Genomic DNA, 15,967 nt, shown 5'->3' on the forward strand with positions numbered 1-15,967 from the left:
TGAAAATAAAAAATCCTTTTTTTTCCACAAAAATAATTTTTTAGCCCCCGGTTTTGTATTTTCCCAAGAGTAACAGGAGAAATTGGACCCCAAAAGTTGTTGTCCAATGTGTCCTGAGTACGCTGATACCCTATATGTTGGGGTAAACCCCTGTTTGGGCGCACGGGAGAGCTCGGAAGGGAAGGAGCACTGTTTTACTTTTTCAACGTAGAATTGGCTGGAATTGAGATCAGACGCCATGTCGCGTTTGGAGAGCTCCTGATGTGCCTAAACAGTGGAAACCCCCCAATTATAACTGAAACCCTAATCCAAACACATCCCTAACCCTAATCCCAACAGTAACCCTAATCCCAACAGTAACCCTAACCCTGACACACCCCTAACCCTAATCCCAACCCTATTCCCAACCGTAAATGTAATCCAAACCCTAACTTTAGCCCCAACCCTAACCCTAACCCTAGCCCTAACCCTAATGGGAAAATGGAAATAAATACATTTTATTAATTTTTCGATAACTAAGGGGGTGATGAAGGGGGGTTTGATTTACTTTTATAGCGGGTTTTTTAGCGGATTTTTATGATTGGCAGCCGTCACACACTGAAAGACGCTTTTTATTGCAAAAAATATTTTTTGCGTTACCACATTTTGAGAGCTATAATTTTTCCATATTTTGGTCCACAGAGTCATGTGAGGTCTTGTTTTTTGCGGGACGAGTTGACATTTTTATTTGTAACATTATCGGGCACGTGACATTTTTTGATAGCTTTTTATTCCGATTTTTGGGAGGCAGAATGACCAAGAACCAGCTATTCATGAATTTCTTTTGGGGGAGGCATTTATACCGTTCCGCGTGTGGTAAAATGGATAAAGCAGTTTTATTCTTCGGGTCAGTACGATTACAGCGATACCTCATTTATATCATTTTTTTATGTTTTGGCGCTTTTAAACGATAAAAACTATTTTATAGAAAAAATTATTATTTTTGCATCGCTTTATTCTGAGGACTATAACTTTTTATTTTTTCTTTGATGACTCTGTATGGAGGCTCGTTTTTTGCGGGACAAGATGACGTTTTCAGCGGTACCATGGTTATTTATATCCGTCTTTTTGATCGCGTGTTATTCCACTTTTTGTTTGGCGGTATGATAATAAAGCGTTGTTTTTTGCCTTGTGTTTTTTTTTTTTACGGTGTTCATTGAAGGGGTTAACTAGTGGGACAGTTTTATAGGGCGGGTCGCTACGGACGCGGCAATACTAAATGTGTACTTTTATTGTTTTGTTTTTATTTAGATAAAGAAATGTATTTATAGGATCAATATACAATAATTTTTTTTTGCATTTTTTTTGGGAGGGAATTTTTTTTACACATTTGATCATCATGTTATAGTGTAAGATCGCTGATCTGACACTTTGCTGTGCACTGTGTCAGATCGGCGATCTGACATGCACAGCTCCAGGCTTCCCGGCGCCTGCTCTGAGCAGGCGCTGTGAAGCCACCTCCCTGCAGGACCCGGATGCCGTGGCCATTTTGGATCCGGGCCTGCTGCAGGGAGGAGGAGGTAAGAGACCCTCGGAGCAACGCGATCACATCGCGTTGCTCCGGGGGTCTCAGGGAAGCACGCAGGGAGCCCCCTCCCTGCGCAATGCTTCCCTATACCGCCGGAACACTGCGATCATGTTTGATCAGAGTGTGTCGGGGGTTAATGTGCCGGGGGCGGTCCGTTACCGTTCCTGGCACATAGTGCCGGATGTCAGCTGCGATAGTCAGCTGACACCCGGCCGCGATCGGCTGCGCTCCCCCCGTGAGCGCGGCCGATCTCTATGACGTACTATCCCGTCGAGGGTCAGATAGGCCCAGGTCACCTCGACGGGATAGTACGTCTAAGGTCAGAGAGGGGTTAAAGGGGTCCTCTGGGGCGATGTTATGCAGCAAGATGGTGATGCTTCCCACAGGTGAAGCCGGGTCCCCAGGGCTCCCAAAGTGTATGGCACAGATGGTGTGGTGGATGGTATAGTAAAGAACCAGGATACAGGTTTGCAGTCTTCACCTGGTTTACTGAAGTACCAGCCAGCCTCAGTCCAGGGTACCAAGTGCAGGGATAGCTGCGGTCTGGCCAGCTTAGAGGCAATAGAGGGTCCCTCTCCCAGGTGAGGTCCATAAGCCTTTCCTACTTGCGCTAGATGGCGAGGTCCCTGCTGCTTGTAGCTTGCTGGCAGAGTCCCCCCTCTCCTGTCCTGAGACAGATGTCTGCAAGGTGGGCAGTGTGAGCCGTTTTATAGGGCCTCTATCACAACCCGGGCTCTCAGGTTATTGCTTCACCTCAGACTTGGTGTGGGCAATTAATGTACAGTCCTATGGCCTCCGGTTCTGTCGCATGTCCTGGAGAACAACACGACCCCGGGCTTCCGGTGTCCGGTTTCTGCGCTCTGGCTCTGAGGGTGTCCGGTCGCCGTTCCCCTCTGAGCCCTTTCCTCTTCCACTGTGCTCCTTTCCTCTCAAGCTCCACTACAATACAACCCTTCTGGTTATCTCTTCCTTTTCCAGGGGATGCAGCTCCCATGTGGCTGCTCGGCCCCACTGTCTGTTGCAGACGTCATTCTCCTATTTCTCCCTCCAACAAACTGACTAGCTCCTCCTCCGGGCCAGAATACATAAAGTTGGGGAAGATCCCCTGAATCCGGGTTCAGAGCTCCCCCTTCTGGCCTGGATTCAGAATGTGTTGAATGTAGATGCTTACCTGGTAAAGAGAATCTTCCTTGCCTCCAAGTATGATATCACCCTCCCCGAAGGGAAGGCAATAACACTGTGACAACCGGTTACCTGGGGGTGTTAGATATGCACATCTCATGTCTCTTCTCCTCCATATACAGACATATACACACTAGCATGTCTCCTTTCCTCCATGTACAATTATATACATCTCGCATGTATCATCTCCTCCATGTACAGACATATGCACTCACATGTCTCCTCTCCTCCATATACACTTATATACACACCTCACGTGTATCGTCTCTTCCATGTACAAACATATGCACACTCACATTTCTCCTCTCCTCCAGGTACAGTTATATAAACTAAATTGTAACATCAACTGATCTTCACAGTGTCATCGGAGGAATAAAAGAATCCACACTATCCATATACTAAGTTAAGGAACACTTTACTAACATTAATGAATTTAAATCTCCTGGTCCAGATGAATTACATCCTAGGGTACTGAAAGAGTTAGCAGAGGAAATTTCAGAACCACTAGTCAGAATCTTTATAAAATTCTGGAGAACGGGAGAAGTCCCAGAAGATTGGAGAAGGGCAAATGTCCCTGTCTTCAAAAAAGGAAAGAAGATGAAGCCAGGAAATTACAGGCCAGTTAGCCTTACTTCTATGCCATGAAAGATCTTTGAACAAATTAGTAAACAGCATGCATGTGAGTTCTTGGATAAGAATACAGTAATTAACCAGTGCTGGCATGGGTTTGTAGCAATCAAGCCATGCTAGACTATTCTAATTCCCTTCTATGATGGAATTGACTGGGTGAATCAGTGAATCAATGAAATGCGGTAGATATACTATATCTCGACTTCAGCAAAGCATTTGATAAAGTATCTCATACTACCCTTATTGAAAAAATTAGCAAGTATGGGATTGACAAGGCTACAGTTAAGTGGATTCATAACTGGCTCAGTGATTGTACTCAAAGATTGGTAATAAATGGCTGCACATCTAATTGCAAGAGTGTTTCAAGTGGGGTACCACAAGGCACTGTCCTGGCCCCAGTGTTGTTCAATATTTCTAGATAAGGGAACTGAAGATAAACTGATCAAATTTGCAGGTGATGCAAAGCTAGGAGGGATAGCTAAGGCCATGTGCACTTGTTCAGTATTTTTCGCGTTTTTTTCGCGTTTTTTCGCTATAAAAACGTGATAAAAACGCGAAAAAAACGCTAACATATGCCTCCCATTATTTTCAGTGTATTCTGCATTTTTTGTGCAAATGTAGCCTTTTTTTCCGCGAAAAAATCGCATCGCGGAAAAAAAAGCAACATGTTCATTAAAATGCGGAATTGCAGGGGATTCCGCACACCTAGGAGTCCATTGATCTGCTTACTTCCCGCACGGGGCTGTGCCCACCATGCGGGAAGTAAGCAGATTATGTGCGGTTGGTACCCAGGGTGGAGGAGAGGAGACTCTCCTCCACGGACTGGGCACCATATAAGTGGTCAAAAAATAAGAATTAAAATAAAAAATAGTCCTATACTCACCTTCGATGTCTTCCCGCCTCTCAGCTGCATGCTGCCGCTTCGGTTCCTGTAGCTGGTGTGCGGTGAAGGACCTGTGATGACGTCACTGTCTTGTGATTGGTCGTGAGCGGTCATGTGACCGCTCACGTGACCGCGACGTCATGGAAGGTCCTGCGCGCACACACCATCTATACGGAACGGACGCCGGTGAGGAGATCAGCTGTCTGCGGGTGAGTATAAGCATTTTTTTTATTTTTTTTAATTATTTTTAAACATTCTATCTTTTACTATAGATGCTGCAAAAGCAGCATCTATAGTAAAAAGTTGGTCACACTTGTCAAACGCTATGTTTGACAAGTGTGACCAACCTGTCAGTCAGTTTTCCAAGCGATGCTACAGATCGCTTGGAAAACTTTAGCATTCTGCAAGCTAATTACGCTTGCAGAATGCTAAAAAAACGCGAAAAAAACGGAAAAAAAACGCAAAAAAAAAATGCGGATTTCTTGCAGAAAATTTCCGCTTTTCTTCAGGAAATTTCTGCAAGAAATCCGGACGTGTGCACATACCCTAACACTACAGATAAGATCAAGACAGATAAAGGATTTAGAAGGTTCTAGATAAGCTTGAACAATGGGAACCAATTAATAGAATGGTATTTAACAGTAAGGCCATGTGCACACGTTAAGTATTTTTCGCGTTTTTTTCGCGTTTTTTCGCTATAAAAACGTGATAAAAACGCGAAAAAAACGCTTACATATGCCTCCTATTATTTTAAGTGTATTCCGCATTTTTTGTGCAAATGTAGCCTTTTTTTCCGCGAAAAAATCGCATCGCGGAAAAAAAAGCAACATGTTCATTAAAATGCGGAATTGCGGGGATTCCGCACACCTAGGGGTCCATTGATCTGCTTACTTCCCGCACGGGGCTGTGCCCACGATGCGGGAAGTAAGCAGATTATGTGCGGTTGGTACCCAGGGTGGAGGAGAGGAGACTCTCCTCCACGGACTGGGCACCATATAAGTGGTCAAAAAATAAGAATTAAAATAAAAAATAGTCCTATACTCACCCTCGATGTCTTCCCGCCTCCACTGCACGCTGTCGCTTCGGTTCCTGTAGCTGGTGTGCGGTGAAAGACCTGCCGATGACGTCACTGTCCTGTGATTGGTCGTGAGCGGTCATGTGACCGCTCACGTGACCGTGACGTCACGGAAGGTCCTGTGCGCACAGACCAGCTATAGGAAGAGGAACGGACGCCGGTGAGGAGATGTCTGGGTGAGTATAAGCATTTTTTTATTTTTGTTATTATTTTTAAACATTCTATCTTTTACTATAGATGCTGCATAAGCTGCATCTATAGTAAAAAGTTGGTCACACTTGTCAAACGCTATGTTTGACAAGTGTGACCAACCTGTCAGTCAGTTTTCCAAGCGATGCTACAAATCGCTTGGAAAACTTTAGCATTCTGCAAGCTAATTACGCTTGCAGAATGCTAAAAAAACGCGAAAAAAAAACGGAAAAAAAACGCAAAAAAAAAAATGCGGATTTCTTGCAGAAAATTTCTGGTTTTCTTCAGGAAATTTCTGCAAGAAATCCGCAACATGTGCACATACCCTAAGAAATGCAAGATTCTACATCTGGGCAAGAAAAATGAAAATTACATCTATAGAATGGGAGTGATGGAACTAAGCAAGAACACATGTGAAAAAGACTTGGGTATACTAATAGATCACAGACTGCACATGAGTCAACCGTGTGATGCAGCAGCAAAAAAGGCAAACACAGTTCTAAGCTTCATTGAGAGAAGCATAGAGTCTAGATCACGTGAATTAATTATCCCCCTCAACTCCTCTTTGGTCAGGCCTCATCTGGAATACTGTGTCTGGGCACAACATTTTAAAACTGGAGCAAGAGAAGAGCTACCAGGATAGTGAGCAGACTGCAAAGTATGTCCTACGAGGAATGGTTAAAGGATCTGGGAATGTTTAGCTTGCAAAAAAAGAATGCTAATAGAAGACTTAATAGCTGTCCACAAATATCTGAAGGGATGTTACAGTGTAGAGGGATCATCCTTATTCTCATTTGCATATGGAAACACAAGAAGCAATGGAATAAAACTGAAAGGGAGAAGATACAGATTAGTTACTAGAAAAAACTTTTTGACAGTGAGGGTGATCAATGGGTGGAACAGGCTGCCACGAGAGGTGGTGAGTTCTCCTTCAATTGAAGTCTTCAAACAGAGGCTGGACAGACATCTGTCTGAGATGGTTTAGTGAATCCTGCATTGAGCAAGGGTTGGACACGATGACACTGGAGGTCCTTTCCAACTCTAATATTCTATTATTCTCACTTGAAACGGTAAAGAGAGGGGCACAATAGCGCAGTTACCAAAATAACAATTAGTTTACTATGCAAATTGCCTCTTCTGAGAAAAAGAGGACTTAAACTCTACAGCGCCACCTATTGGAAGTAGCGATCCTACAAGTCACAATCAACCCTTTAACGAGTCGTGCAATATGACTTAGGATAAAAGCCAATTAGTTTACTGTAAGATAAAATTCTCACCTTTCTCACACATATAGTAAGTATGATAGGAGGGCTCCAGATGGCACTGGACCCGCAAAGGATCTTCAAGAAATTCTGTATAGGATATTCAAGATGCCGACAATTTCGCGCTCCTCCAAAATCAGGCAATGATGACATTTCACTTTTATCTAAAGGGTAATCTTTTTTCCCAACATTTAAAGTTAAGGATCTTGATATTTTTCTGGACCTTCGGTGCTTCATGAGAAAAATGATTTTAAAGAGACATTTTCTATTAAAACCAGAAAACACTGCTAAATGTTACAGTAATGATATGGATATCTGTTCACTTAATTCTACAATGCATGTTTATTTAAAGAATAAGTCAAAATTTTATCCAGTCGAAAGCAGAAGCCATCAGATCGAAAATTTCTATGAAATTACACTACAGGACTTAAAGAAAGTAATTGAGACTCCCATACTACAAAAAAGACAAAAACCTTACAAAAAGGGAAAGCTCTGTACCAAGTAATCTGAAGGAAAATAAAAATATTGTCATCAGAGCAGTGGACAAAGGGGGGGGGGGGGTGTTATCCAAAATTATTGTGACTATATTGAGGAAGCCCAGGGAATATTAAATGATGTTAAGTATTATAAGGAGATTTTTCAACATCCTCTATCATTAATATTACCCACTTATAAAAAAAACTCATTACACAAGGTTTCATAGAAAATATTCTCAATGATAAAGAGACATTTTTTTTGATAATTCAAAGTCCATCGATGCCATTTTTTTTTTTAAAGGTATTGGCTATGTACCTGAGGAAGTGGACAGGTCGTCCACGAAAGGCGTAGTTTTATAGCCCTGAATAAAGTATGTGCAGCGCCCCAGAGTCCTGGTCGTTGCAGTACTGATGCTCCGCCGCTAAGGGGGGCTATGGTACGTCCGATGGCACTGAAGGAGTTCACCTGACCAGGTATCACAGACACCAATACACTTCACAGTCTGGCCTTCAGGGGGAGCTAAGGGTGCTATGTATTAGGCCACTCCTCACAATCTGGTAAAACTGGGGGTTGGATAGGAAGTTAGTCAGAAGCTGACTGGGTTGGAACCAGGCAACATCCTGTGGCAGAGGGTGTTGCAGGGGAAGATTCAGGGGGGTCCCTGTCAGGGGTGGGATCCTGACAGAGGCCTAGCGAACAGAGAGAACGTTACGGGACCGCGCCTGCACTTCATCGCGGCGGTACCCCAAGAAAGGACAAGAAGCGAGGTTTATTGTGCTGAGTGTGAAACGAGATCAACGCAACAAGGAGAAACACCAGTAGGAGTCGTGCTGTAAGACGAGGCAACATCCTACTGAGGCGCGTAGCCGGTGGCCGGAACGCCGAGGAAGTATTGAGCTCCAGGCCTTACTTCAAACCTACGGCAGGACAGTCAGTTATAGGAGGGCTGTCTCACTCAAATTACCTAAGAAGACATAGGGGGCAACATTTGGAGAGGGGTGACTCTAGGGTCCCGGAAGACCTCCGAGCCTACCCGTCATACGGGTGCGTCCTAGCCATATCATCTGGGGGACGAAGCAGAACATCATAATCGAGTTGTGAGGGAACAGAAACAGACACAACAGTTGTGGGGACTATCCCGTAAGCACAGCAGGGGAGGACCACAACACACAAGCGCTAGAAGGTAGGCACAGATTTCCACCTGCAAAGGGAACTCTGGAGGTGCCATCGGACCGGCTGGACTTGCGCAGCCTGGTTAACCGTATTCCGGACTGAGGATCCTGAAGCCTTCAGTAAAGAGGTAAAGAGACTGCAACCTGGTGTCCTCGTTATTTACTGCGACCTGCACCACATCATAACATCATCACCATACCTCCACCTTCATTGTACGCCCCTCAGCAGGGTCACGGACCGGGTCTAGCCACCGTGACAACCACAGAACAGAGACTCAGAGGCCCGGTACCGGGTACCCCTCGGCCCTGCGGCAGTGGGGGCGCTACAGTTTGGCGTCACGAACAGGATCTACTTAAGCCTGAAAAATCAGGTCATGTGTGCCTTGGAACTGTGATTTATTGTGCTTGGACTGTGACTTATTGCAAAGACTGTGCATTGTCATTTGCAGCCAAATGTTCCCGCCAAAACCGCCGCCATTACAGCGCTGAGGAGAGCGCAGGAGAAAAAGAGGGGCGTGGAGTGGGCGTAGACAAGCTGAAGAGTGCGAAAGACAATGGCCGCCCAGTCTAAATATTTCGGCCCCTTGAGGATGTGTCCGTCAGCAGCCGAGATCCGCCTCCTGATCCTCAATGGTGGGCAGAGACAAAGAAAGCGAAACCGCCCACGAAGGAGAGAGCGGGAAAAGGACGAGGAAGAAGAAGTGAGCCGCGTGGGAGACGCCATGGCCAGCCGCCCGGAGCGTGGGGTCGGAGCAGAGGACTCCCCCAACTACCCAGAGAGATACCGCGGCCAGGCATCACCTGTTGGCTCTGACTTCCTGCAGGCCGGAGTGGACGAGCTCAGCGACCAACTCCTGCGGACGCAGCTGAGCACTGAGGCCGGGTGGAAGAAGACCTTCATCGGGAGCCTCACCAGACGCCTGTCGGGAGCCTCGTCTGGTCCGGAGCAAGAGAGAAGTTCCAGCGCTCCGAAGCCAGAAAGCAAGGCCCTGCCGGAAAGCGAGATGCTGCAAGCAGAGATGACAACGTCGCAGCACGAGGCCCTGCAGCCAGCATTCCAGACCCCAGCGGAGGCAGAGCAGACCGGCACCGGAGGGACCGCATCTGAAGCAGGTATGAAGGACGACCCTGCTCTGACGACCGACACCACTCAAGTGACTGCTAGTGCCACAACTGCTGACTCCATTCCAGTGACTGATCTTGCAGCAGCCGCTACCTCAGCTGCAGCAAATGCCCATACTCAAGCTGCGCAGACTTCCATCGCTGCGCATGATTTAACCGTACATGAAAGACGGATTAACGGCGTTTGTCCAGCACTGGGTGTAACCCTGGACCTTACTTTTCCCAGGCCAAGAAGGGTTAAGTGCCAGGTGCAGCCCTGGAAGCCGTCCAACTAAACCTCGGAAACCTGAGCATGTAAATAGTTAACTGTTTGTTTCCCTGCTTTTTGCTGCTTTAAACCCGACTAGGGTTATTCTTAAAGGGATCCCTTTGTTTACCCGGGATCCCTATTGCTGTTTATTTTTGCTTTTATTTTCCTTTTTGCTCCTTGTTCCCCCATGTTATAAAGACTGCCGAATCATGAACACTGCATGATTACAAACTTATTGTAAATAGTTTGCACCTTCTTAAAGGTGCCCTCTACTGGTTTTACAAAGATAAGGACTCTTTGTGAAGAAACTGTTCCTGGAAGCAGTATCGGAGTCCTTGCTGCATACGGACTTGCAGCTTGAGAAGTTGCACTACCTCATAGAGACTTGGTCCCCTCTTAAAGGGAACGTTCATCAATAGCACTTAAAGAATGATGATGCTTTAAAAGGAAGTACTAATAATGCTTTCATATAAAAGTTAAATGTAGTGAGCTAGTTAATTGTGAGAAATGTTTAATGATGTTGCTAGAAGAATGAGGACAGGAAGTGAACCCGTATGGGGTTAGTCGGTGAGTCCTCCTAGGAGCCATACCGAGATGGCTCAGTGATCCTGAACTGAGAGAAGGTTGATAAGTTCTATACTGTGTATAGTAGCAGAAAGGCAGTAGGCCCGGGCGGAAAGGGGCGGTCCTGCAACAGAGCGAGAGGCAGTAGGCCTGGGGCAGATAGACAGGCCGTCCTGCAGATGTAAGGATGGAAAGTGAAGAAAAAGTTGATTAGCCTTATAGTGTTTTATAAGAAGGTCTTTAGTGGATTCAGCGTGTACGTCCTTAAAGGCAACGTTAAATTATTGTTCAAAAATTTGCACTTAGTAGAATACCCGGTTGGGTAAGAAAAGATATTTATAGTATGTTATTTAAAGTATTTAACCATGTTTGTAACGTTCAAGTGTCCTCACCTCCCATAAAGGGAAGCTCTGTTCAAATTTGCTTATTGTTATTGCATTTCAAAAATTGTATGCCTTTTTGCTGACATGTATTGTTGTTTTCTTCCCAGTCCAGGAGTACTGGATTTAACCGGGGGGGACTGCAGCGCCCCAGAGTCCTGGTCGTTGCAGTACTGATGCTCCGCCGCTAAGGGGGGCTATGGTATGTCCGATGGCACTGAAGGAGTTCACCTGACCAGGTATCACAGACACCAATACACTTCACAGTCTGGCCTCCAGGGGGAGCTAAGGGTGCTATGTATTAGGCCACTCCTCACAATCTGGTAAAACTGGGGGTTGGATAGGAAGTTAGTCAGAAGCTGACTGGGTTGGAACCAGGCAACATCCTGTGGCAGAGGGTGTTGCAGGGGAAGATTCAGGGGGGTCCCTGTCAGGGGTGGGATCCTGACAGAGGCCTAGCGAACAGAGAGAACGTTACAGGACCGCGCCTGCACTTCATCGCGGCGGTACCCCAAGAAAGGACAAGAAGCGAGGTTTATTGTGCTGAGTGAGAAACGAGATCAATGCAACAAGGAGAAACACCAGTAGGAGTCATGCTGTAAGACGAGGCAACATCCTACTGAGGTGCGTAGCCGGTGGCCGGAACGCCGAGGAAGTATTGAGCTCCAGGCCTTACTTCAAACCTATGGCAGGACAGTCAGTTATAGGTGGGCTGTTTCACTCAAATCACCTAAGAAGACATAGGGGGCAACATTTGGAGAGGGGCGACTCTAGGGTCCCGGAAGACCTCCGAGCCTACCAGTCATACGGGTGCGTCCTAGCCATATCATCTGGGGGACGAAGCAGAACATCATAATCGAGTTGTGAGGGAACTTCAGAAACAGACACAACAGTTGTGGGGACTATCCCGTAAGCACAGCAGGGGAGGACCACAACACACAAGCGCTAGAAGGTAGGCACAGATTTCCACCTGCAAAGGGAACTCTGGAGGTGCCATCGGACCGGCCGGACTTGCGCAGCCTGGTTAACCGTATTCCGGACTGAGGATCCTGAAGCCTTCAGTAAAGAGGTAAAGAGACTGCAACCTGGTGTCCTCGTTATTTACTGCGACCTGCACCACATCATAACATCATCACCATACCTCCACCTTCATTGTACGCCCCTCAGCAGGGTCACGGACCGGGTCTAGCCACCGTGACAACCCCAAAACAGAGACTCAGAGGCCCGGTACCGGGTACCCCTCGGCCCTGCGGCAGTGGGGGCGCTACATATGCAATGATTCTCACTTGACTCCTCTCCTCCATGTACAGCCATATATACACCTTGCATATCTTCTCTCCTCCATGTACAGACATACACACCGATTGTCTTTTCTCCTCCATGTACACTACATATATATACACACCTCACGTGTCTCTTCTCTTTAACCCCTTTCTTTAACCGCCACTTTGATGTGGGCTCCGGCGGTGAGCCCGCATCAGAGCCGGGACATGTCAGCTGTTTTGAACAGCTGACATGTGCCCGCAATAGGTGAGGGCAGAATCTCGATCCGCCCGCACCTGCATCACGCAGTGGTCGGCGCTCATAGTAATGCAGTAATTTTGCTGCATAGCAGCGATCTGAGAATTGCCCCTATGTAGCAGAGTCGATCAGGCTATGCCAGCTTCTAGCCTCCCATGGAGGCTATTGAAGCATGGCAAAAGTAAAAAAAAAAAAAAAAATTAAATATGAAAAAAAATTAAAAGTTCAAATCACCCCCCTTTCGCCACATTCAAAATAAAACAATGAAAAAATCAAACATACACATATTTGGTATCGATGTGTTCAGAATCGCCCAATCTATCAATAAAAAAAGGACTAACCTGATCGCTAAATGGCGTAGCGAGAAAAAAATTAAAAACGCCAGAATTACGTTTTTTTGGTCACCGCGAATTTGCATTCAAATGCAATAACGGGCGATCAAAAGAACGTATCTGCACTGAAATGGTATCATTAAAAACGCCAGCTCGGCACATAAAAATAAGCTCTCACCTGTCCCCAGATCACGAAAAATGGAGACGCTATGGTTATTGGAAAATTGCCCTTTTTTTCAGCAAAGTTTGGATTTTTTTTTTCTAGTTTTCTAGAACACGACATGGTAAAACCAATGGTGGTGTTCAAAAGTACAACTCGCACGCAAAAAATAAGCCCTCACATGGCCATATTGATGGAAAAATAAAAAAGTTATGGCTCTGGGAAGAAGGGGAGCGAAAAACGAAAACACAAAACCGAAAAAAGCTCCGGTCATTAAGCGGTTAATGCATAGACATCTACACACACTCATGTGTCTCCTCTCCTCTCCTTCATGTACAGACATATAAAGACCATGTCTTTTCTCCTCCATGTACAGGTATATATACACACCTCACGTGTCTCTTCTCCATTTACAGAGCTATATACACTCACACACACTCACACGTATCTCCTCCATACAGTGGGTACAGAAAGTATTCAGACCCCGTTACATTTTTCCACACTTTACTTCATTGCAGCCATTTGGTAAGTTCAAAAAAGTTCATTTTTTCTCATTAATGTACACTCTGCACCCCATCTTGACTGAAAAAAAACAGAAATGTAGACATTTTTGCAAATTTATTAAAAAAAAGAAAAACTGGAATATCACATGGTCATAAGTATTCAGACCCTTTGCTCAGTATTGAGTAGAAGCACCCTTTTGAGCTAGTACAGCCATAAGTCTTCTTGGGAATGATGCAACAAGTTTTTCACACCTGGATTTGGGGATCCTCTGCCATTCTTCCTTGCAGATCCTCTCCAGTTCCTCCAGGTTGGATGGTGAACATTGGTGGATAGCCATTTTCAGGTCTCTCCAGAGATGCTCAATTGGGTTTAGGTCAGAACTTTGGCTGGGCCAGTCAAGATTGGTCACAGAGTTGTTCTGAAGCCACTCCTTTGTTATTTTAGCTGTGTCCTTAGGGTCATTGTCTTGTTGGAAGGTGAACCTTCGGCTAAGTCTGAGGTCCAGAGCACTCTGGAGGAGGTTTTCATCCAGGATATCTCTGTACTTGGTCACATTCATGTTTCCTTCAATGACAACCAGTCATCCTTTCCCTGCAGCTGAAAAACACCCTAAGGACTTGCTTCCATTTGCGAGAAACACGTCCGTGTCTCGCTTGTAGAAACCAAGCTCTGGCGCCGGCACTCCAGAGCGGAGCGTGCGGCCACATAGGAACACATGGAGCTGCACGCTCCACTCCAAAGTGCCGGTGCCAGAGCTTGGTTTCTACATGCGAGACACGGACGTGTTTCTCGCAAGTGGAAACAAGCCCTAATAGTATGATACTGCCACCACCATTTTTCACTGTTGGGATTGTATTGGGCAGGTGATGAGCAGTGCCTTGTTTTCTCCGCACATACCGCTTAGAATTATCACCAAAAAGGTCTGTCTTCATCTCATCAGGCCAGAGAATCTTATTTCTCATAGACTGGGAGTCTTTCGTGTGTTTTTTAGCAAACTCTATGCAAGCTTTCATATGTCTTGCACTGAGGAGAGGCTCTTGTCGGGCCACTCTGCCGTAAAGGTCTGACTGGTGGAGGGCTGCAGTGATAGTTGACTTTGTGGAACTTTCTCCCATCTCCCTACTGCATCTCTGGAGTTCAGCCACAGTGATCTTGGTGTTCTTCTTTTCCTCTTTCACCAAGGCTCTTATCCCACGATTGCTCAGTTTGGCTGGACGGCCAAGTCTAGGAAGACTTCTAGTGGTCCCAAACTTCTTCCATTTAAGGATTATGGAAACCACTGTGCTCTTAGGAACCTTGAGTACTGCAGAAATTCTGTTGTAATGTAACCTTGGCCAGATCTGTGCCTTGCCACAATTCTGTCTCTGAGCTCCTTGGCCAGTTCCTTTGACCTCATGATTCTCATTTGGTCTGACATGCACTGTGAGCTGTGAGGTCTTATATAGACAGGTGTATGCCTTTCCAAATCAAGTCCTATCCGTTTCATTAAACATAGATGGACTCAAATGAAGGAGTAGAACCATCTCAAGGAGGATCACAAGGAAATGGACAGCATGTGACTTAAATATGAGTGTTGAGCAAAGGGTCTGAATACTTATGACCATGTGATATTTCAGTTTGTCTTTTTTGTTAAATTTGCAAAAATTTCAACATTTCTGTTTTTTTTTCATTCAAGGTGTGCAGAGTGTACATTATTGTGAAAAAATGTATAACTTTTCTGAATTTACCAAATGGCTGCAATGAAAAAAAGAGTGAAAAATTTAAAGAGGTCCGAATACTATCCGTACCCACTGTATACAGAGATTTACACAACTCACATATCACTTCACCTCCATGTACAGTTATATATACTCCGCACGGGTATCCTCTCCTCCATGTACAGTTACATACACACCTCATGTCTCTTCTCCATGTACAGTTATATACACATCTGATGTCTCTTCTCTATATACAGAGATATACACACCTCATGTCTCTTCTCCTCCATTTGCAGAGATATAAACACCTCATATCATCATTCCTCCATATGCAGTTATATACACACACCTCACGAGTCTCTTCTCCATATATATATACACCGCAAGGGTCTCTTCTCCACGTACAGACATGCACAGTGAATTTATTCTGTATATCTGTACAACGCTACAGTCTAGGTTACTGTTCCTGCTGTGTACAACCAGATAGGCCCCTGCGTCAGTAACACTATTGTCTGATACAGACAGCAGCCATTTCTGGGTGTAATGTGGAGTCACTGGACTGAGGTAATGAGCCCTTGTTCGCTCCTGCGGCGGTAAAGAGCGGGGGCTGCATGTTGTTATAGACATAAGCCTTGCACTGCTTTATGCCCCGGTGATTGGACATTATTGATAGACCTGCATGATTTTCCCCTCGGTTCCCACTAAGAGCTGAGTCCATATGGCCATGCTCCTGTCTGCCTTATGGAAGTGTTAGTGGCACTGTGGATGAGCTAATGTAAGCCAATGGCTCTATCCCAGAGGCCTCTGCTCAGTGCCAAGTGGACAGATGGTGCAAGGCCATTCACTCGCACAACTCCGTCCTGCTATGTGGACACTGACAGAGTGAACGGTCATCTCCTGTGATATATATACTGCTCTGACCTGCCCAGCGTGATGCCCGGGCAGCTTGTGAGCAGGAGGGGGACAATGCCATTGCTGTGAATACACATTGTATATTTGC

Source organism: Ranitomeya variabilis, chromosome 4, assembly GCF_051348905.1.
Source record: "Ranitomeya variabilis isolate aRanVar5 chromosome 4, aRanVar5.hap1, whole genome shotgun sequence".
NCBI lineage: Eukaryota > Metazoa > Chordata > Amphibia > Anura > Dendrobatidae > Ranitomeya > Ranitomeya variabilis.